Genomic DNA, 7313 nt, shown 5'->3' with positions numbered 1-7313 from the left:
TGAGTCTTTCTGTGATGCAGCCTGGAAAAAGAACAAAGAGAAACTAGAACCAAATTTGGTAGATGGAGTGCTGACAGATGTAGACTCGACGGATGATGAGGATCATCTGTCGGATAACAAAAAGGGTTATCCTCCAAATGATGAAAATCCTCATTCGTCGGCTGTGAGCAAGCCTATCAGTTAAGCCAAACTTGTTAAGCTAAATGAGAAGTATGGGTCTGTTTCCAAGAACTTTGTTTCAGGAGAATCGAGTCAGGTTAAGAAAGGGAAAAAGTCTAATGTTGGTCACATGACTGTCAAGCAGTTAAGTGACAGACTTGAAAAGATTGAGGTAAAAACAGAGACTAAAAAGAAAAACAATAGAAATAGTAAAGTAGGGATTAACAAACACAATAACTACACACCTGATAAATATGCTCCTAGAAAAATCTGTGTCATGTGTGGTAGTGTAAATCATTTGTCTGTTAATTGCAAACCTACCATGCCTATTTCCATATTTGTGCCATCTCAATTTCCTAACATGAATGTCATGCCACCCATGCCTATGAATGCTATGTCTACACAGAATATGAATGCACAGTTTGCTAACATGCCGGTTTCTTACTTAGAACTTTAAAAAAGTTGAATACTCGGTCATAATCATCTTTTTTCTAGAGGGATCATCTATTTGCACCTAATCCTTATTATGCTGCATTTAGTATTCCACAAATGCCATTTAGCATGCCATACGGGAATAACATGTTTACTAATAGCATGCCATTCCCTGTTAATAATAATATGCATGATAATTCTGTTGCAATGAATGCTTTCAAAGGCCAAACTCAAATGACCAAGGATGAATCTGATATCCCTAAGTCAAATGAGATAAAGCCTAAGAAATAGAAAAAGAAAGCTAACAAAGCATGACCCAAGGAAACTTGGGTACCAAAATCAACTTGATTTGATTTGGATGTGTGCAGGAAAACAGAAAGAATCTTTGGTACTTGTATAGTGGTTGTTCAAGACACATGACTGGTGATTCTACCCTGCTCACAGAGTTCAACGAGAGAGCTGGCCCAAGTATTACTTTTGGAGATGACATCAAGGTTATAATGTGGGATATGGCTTGATTTCAAAGGACAATGTCATCATTGAAGAGGTTGCCTTAGTGGATGGTCTCATACACAATTTGTTGAGTATCAGCCAGCTTTGTGATAAAGGTAACTCAGTAATCTTTAACTCAGAAGCCTGTGTTGTGACTAACAAAAGAAGCAACAAAGTGGTTCTCACTGGTGTGAGAAAAGGAAATGTGTATCTAGCTGATTTCAACTCATCTAATTCAGAATCTGTTACTTGTCTTCTCAGTAAAGCAAGTCAGGATGAAAGTTGGCTATGACACAAGAAGCTATCCCATTTAAACTTTAAGACCTTGAATGAGCTAGTAAAGAAAGAACTGGTTAGAGGTATTCCTCTAGTGGAGTTTTCTAAGGATGGACTGTGTGATGCCTGCCAAAAGGGGAAGCAGATTAAAGCATCATTCAGGAAGAAACTTAATTCAACAATTAAAGAACCTTTGCAATTGCTACACATGGATTTGTTTGGACCAGTAAATGTGTTGTCCATTTCAAGGAAAAGATTTTGCCTAGTAATTGTAGATGATTTCTCAAAGTTCTCTTGGACATATTTCCTAAAGTCTAAAGATGAGGCTAGTGAAATCATCATCAATCACATAAGGCAAGTCAATAATCATCTTGATTTCAAGGTTAGAAGAATCAGGAGTGACAATGGAACTGAGTTCAAGAATTCTGTCATGAGAGCAATTTGTGAGGAAAATGGGATTCTGCATGAATTTTCAGTAGCAAGAACTCCACAACAGAAAGGAGTAGTGGAAAGGAAGAACATATCACTTATTGAAGCTGCAAGGACAATGCTTGAAGAATCTAAACTGCCAACCAATTTCTGCGCTGAAGCTGTAAATACTGCATGCTACACTCAGAATATTTCCCTGGTTAATCAAGCAAGATGTATGACTCCCTATCAATTGTTCAAGAACCAGAAGCCAACTCTAAATTTTCTTCATGTCTTTGGCTGCAAATGCTATATTCTGAGAAATCAAACTGATCAAAATGGGAAGTTTGATGCTAAAGCAGATGAAGGATCTTTTGTTGGATATGCTGTTGGTAAAGCATACAGAGTCTATAATCTAAGAACCAACATTGTTGTGGAATCAATACATGTTGTGTTTGATGATAAAAAGATTGAAGGACTGAAAGATGGAGATTACCATGAGAGCCTCAAATTCGACAATGTGGAGATGGTTAGTGATGACAGTGATGATGAAAGTGATCAAGAAACAGTGTCTAAGGATAATGCAGATAAATTTACTACCAATGAAGCACAAAACTTAACATCTTTCGAGTTGCATAATGCTTCATCCGTCAGGAGGCAATCTGCGTTATCCGTCGGGAGAAACCAGCTTCATCCGTCGGTACTCAAAATTCACCATCCGTCGGGTTATCAAAAGGAGCAGGAAGTCAAGATAGATCACCTACAGAGAGTTCCCCTTTCTCAAATCAAAGATCCACAAACTCAGGGGGAGTTTCTAAAAATCAAAACTCAATCACACATCAAGACAACAATAAGGTTTCTTCATCTAGAGCTAATCTACCTCAACAAAGAAAATGGACAAAAGATCACCCCTTCGAGCTTATTATTGGTGATGTTTCTTATAGAGTTCAAACAAGGAGAGCAACTCAAGAAGAATGTCTATGCAGTAGCTTTCTTTCCAAGAAAGAGCCAAAGAAGGTAGATGAAGCTTTGTTAGATCCTGATTGGATTTTAGCTATGCAGGAGGAGCTAAACCAATTTGAAAGGAATAATGTATGGAAGTTGGTGCCCAAGCCTAAAGGAAAGAATCCAATAGACACCAAATGGGTATTTAGAAACAAGATGGATGAAAATGGCATAGTAGTCAGGAACAAAGCTAGATTGGTTGCTAAGGGTTATTGTCAACAAGAAGGCTTAGATTTTGATGAAACATTTGCTCCTGTTGCAAGACTTGAAGCCATCAGAATCTTCTTAGCCTATGCAGCCCATGCCAATTTCAAAGTCTATCAAATGGATGTCAAAAGTGCCTTTCTAAATGGAGATTTGGAGGAAGAAGTCTATGTCAGTCAACCTCCTGGTTTTGAAGATCCAAATTTTCCAGATCATGTCTATTATCTTTTGAAAGCACTTTATGGACTGAAGCAAGCACCTAGAGCCTGGTATGACACTTTATCAAAGTTCCTTTTGGAAAATTACTTCACAAGAGGTACTGTAGATAAAACTTTATTTTTCAGAAATGTTAATGGCTCTAGTATACTTGTTCAAATTTACGTAGATGATATTATTTTTGGCTCTACAGATGGGAAACTTTGCAAAATGTTTTCCAAACTGATGCAAAGTAAGTATGAAATGAGTATGATGGGAGAACTAACTTATTTTCTCGGTTTACAAGTTAAGCAAGTTAGTGATGGAATATTCATTAGTTAAACCAAATACATTTTTGATCTTTTAAAGAAGTTTGATCTAGTGGACTGCACATCTGCAAAATCTCCCATGGCCACTACAACTAAGATTGAATTAAATACTACTGAAAACTCTGTAGATATTTCAAGTTATAGAGGCATGGTTGGCTCACTTCTATACTTAACAGCTAGTAGGCCAGATATAATGTTTGCTACATATTTATGTGCTAGATTTCAGGCTGATCCTAGAGAATCTCACTTAATAGCTATTAAGAGAATTTTCAGATATCTCAAGGGAACACCAAAACTTGGCATTTGGTACCCTAGAGATTCTGGTTTTGATCTAACTAGTTATTCAGATGCAGATTATGCAGGTTGTAGAATTGATAGAAAAAGTACAACAGGAACCTGTCAATTTCTAGGAAACAAGCTTGTGTCCTGGTTCAGTAAAAAGCAAAATTCAGTTTCTACTTCTACAGCTGAAGCTGAATATATTGCTGCTGGAAGTTGCTGTGCACATATATTATGGATGAAAAATCAATTGCTAGACTATGGTTTGCAAGTTGAGAGGATTCCTATTTTCTGTGACAACACAAGTGAAATTGCCATCACTGAAAATCCAGTACAACATTCAAGGACAAAACATATAGATATCAAGTACCATTTCATAAGGGAACATGTCATGAATGGTATTGTAGAATTACATTTTGTTCCTAATGAGAAGCAGCTTGCAGATATCTTTACTAAGCCACTGGATGAATCCACCTTTTCAAGGTTGGTAAATGAGTTAGGTATGCTTAATTATTCTTAAATCTATATAAGTTAATTTGCAAGTTGAAATGCAGCCATAAATTTAATTAATTTTTCAGTCTTGGATGAAATTTTGGCTAAGTCAAAATTTACATCTCGACGGATGATCTCTATCCATCGAGTTTGATCATCCGTCGGTATACTATTTGCTAATAAAAATCAATTATTTTTCTGAAATATTTTATGTCTCGACGGATAACAGTTTATCCTCATCCGTTGAATTTTATTAATCTCAGCCGTTAATTTCATGTACATTATCCATCGAGTATACTTACAGTTTGTAAGCATAACATGACGGATAATGGGTGGAATTTTTACAGTTTATTTTTAAACGGCTATTTTAGGCAATTTCTATTGGTTACTTTATTTTACTTTATTATTTTTAACAGTTATTTTTGAGATAGTATAAAAGCTTATTTCATTTCAATTGCTTTTGTTTTATCATTCTCAATTCAACTGCTCTAATTTCATTCTCTCTCAAAGCACTTACTCTCTTTCTCTTCAAGCTCTTATTCTCTAACAATGGCACATGTTGTAAAGATTATGTCTCAAACTGGGTTCATTTATGAGAAGAACAATTTCACTGCACTGGTTAACAAGGGTATTCAGCAATCTGGCGACTATCACAAGATGATGGACTTTGTGAAGAATTGCAAGCTCAACTATGCCGTGCTGGAATCACCCACAATCTTATGTGAAGTTGTTGAGGAGATGTGGACCACTACTATTTACAACTCTACATATAAGACCATCACACTGACCATTAAAGGTAAAGAATTATGTATCAATAGTGATGTGATAAAAGCATATTTCAAAATTCCTGATGATAATGTGACCTCACCACACACTGACACTAATATAATCAATATGCTTAATTCCATGAACTATGCCCTTCCTACTTCTAAATTGAGTGACATTAGGAGAATGGGTCTTAGGAAAGAATGGAGTTTCATGTGTGATGTAGTTACAAAGGTTTTCTCAGGAAAGATCAGTAATTATGATTCAGTGAATATTTCCATGCTTAACATGCTCTACATGCTAGTTATAGATAAGTATTTTAATTTTAGTGACCTTGTCTTGTTTGAGTTAGGCTTTAAACTTGGAGAGTTAAATAAAAGAGGTAAGAATGTGTATTATGCTAGATTTCTTATGATGTTAGCTAACCACCTTTGTGAAGAGATTGTGCTTGAGAACCCTAACAAATTAGATTGTTGGGTTCAAGAGAGAAGGCTCATTGCAGATTTGAATAGGGCCAATCATCACAAGGATGTGCCAATGTTCTACTTTCCTGTAATGCAACCACCTCAGGTAAGTGAGGTAAGTTCACCCATCCCTACAACTATTCCAACCTCTACAACTTCTTTGAGTTCAAGTGTGGCTGTGGCAACTGTGTCAATGACCAAACAGTTTCCTACCCAAGCTACCAAACCTACTATTATTTCAAAATCCAAATCAAAGAAAGCCCCCTCTAGTATCCCCCAAAAGATTCCAGTTGAAATATCCACTAAAACCAAAGAGGGGAGTGTGAAGGAGGGTAAGTTAGGTGAGGGAAGGGGTGAACATAAAAGAAACCCCAAGAATAAGGTTAGAGAGTTGAGTGAATCCCAGCCTAGCCACACTGCTGTTTCCCAACAAACTGCAGTGCTTAAAAGGGCAAAAGCTCATTTCTAGCTGCATCCTCCCAAAAGGATGTAGATATTGAACAAAGCTCTCAACCAAGAGCACAGGCCAAGAGGGTTAGGGACGCAAGCTCACCCCAAACTTATGCCAGAAAGAAGAAATCAAAAACCATTGGGGATGCACAGGGTACACACACTGTGCAAACTAGTGCTAAAGACACAGTTACTGCACCTTCACAAATTCAGTTTGATGTGGCTCCAATAAATGTGAGTCACAGCCAAAATCTCTAGTTATAGAAGCACCACAAACACCAAGCTCACCAACAAATTCTCTGGATGTAGACATGATAAACACATCAATTCCTGATTCCCCCTCTTTAACTCTATCGGGGAAGCCAAAATCTAGTGCAAGTGAGCATCATCTTCTAGATGATTTGTTGGCTCACTTGCCAATTCTTTTAGGAACTATTGTATCATCTGTGCCCCAAATATCCTCAATCAGCACAGAGTCAACAATAGTTTCTATTCCCAGCTCATTCATTATTACTCTCTCGACGGATATTGCTCATCCGTCGAGTAGTGATTGTATCCCGACGGATAAGCTTGACATCAGTTATCCGTCGGATAGTAAAACCACTCCATCGATGGATATCACTCATCCGTCGAGTATCTCTGCACAGCTTCAAACTTCATTTATCTCAAGTGCAGAAGATTTAGTGGTTGTGCAGTCACTCTTAGGATTGAGAGAGAAGAGTGTTTTGAGTGAGAGTGTGGGTTGTTCCCAAGGAAAAAGGAGAGGAAATGAGTGAAACTCTGCAATCCATTTCTTTAGGATTGGCAAAAGAGAGTGAGAGGAGTCCCACCTTAGTAGGTGAAGGTGAGGCTGTGAAGGTGGGGACCCAGGGTGAGACCCTGATGCAATAAAAGAGAGAAAATGAGAGAAATGCAGGATTGGAGCTATAAGGATGGATGCCATTGCTAGTGAGTTAATGAATGTCCAGGATAATGACAGGGAAGGACTATCACAGCATCCTAAAGCTGTTATAGATTCTACTTCTCTTGATGCTGAGGCATTTACTCACCCTGTTCCAGCTTATCAACTTCTAGCTGAACAGGGTAATGACAATGCAGAAAGGATGTTGAATTTGGTGCAAACCACACAGTCCATGATGAGAGCTAAGGATGCCATCGCAGCTATACCTTCTATAGCTGGTGATGTGGACTATGAGACTGGTGGTTCAGCTGATTTCTTTGGTGATGGGAGTGGGGATAGTGAAGATGAAGCAACGGACATAGGGGGAGAAGTAGGCTCAAGTTCAAGATCAGGTATGCCATCATGGGCTTTCTCCAAGCACTGTGATGAGCATTACTTCAAGACAACCCTGATACAGTTAAT

The sequence above is a fragment of the Apium graveolens genome, chromosome 11 (assembly GCF_009905375.1).
Source record: "Apium graveolens cultivar Ventura chromosome 11, ASM990537v1, whole genome shotgun sequence".
Taxonomy (NCBI): domain Eukaryota; kingdom Viridiplantae; phylum Streptophyta; class Magnoliopsida; order Apiales; family Apiaceae; genus Apium; species Apium graveolens.
This window is presented reverse-complemented; position numbering follows the sequence as displayed.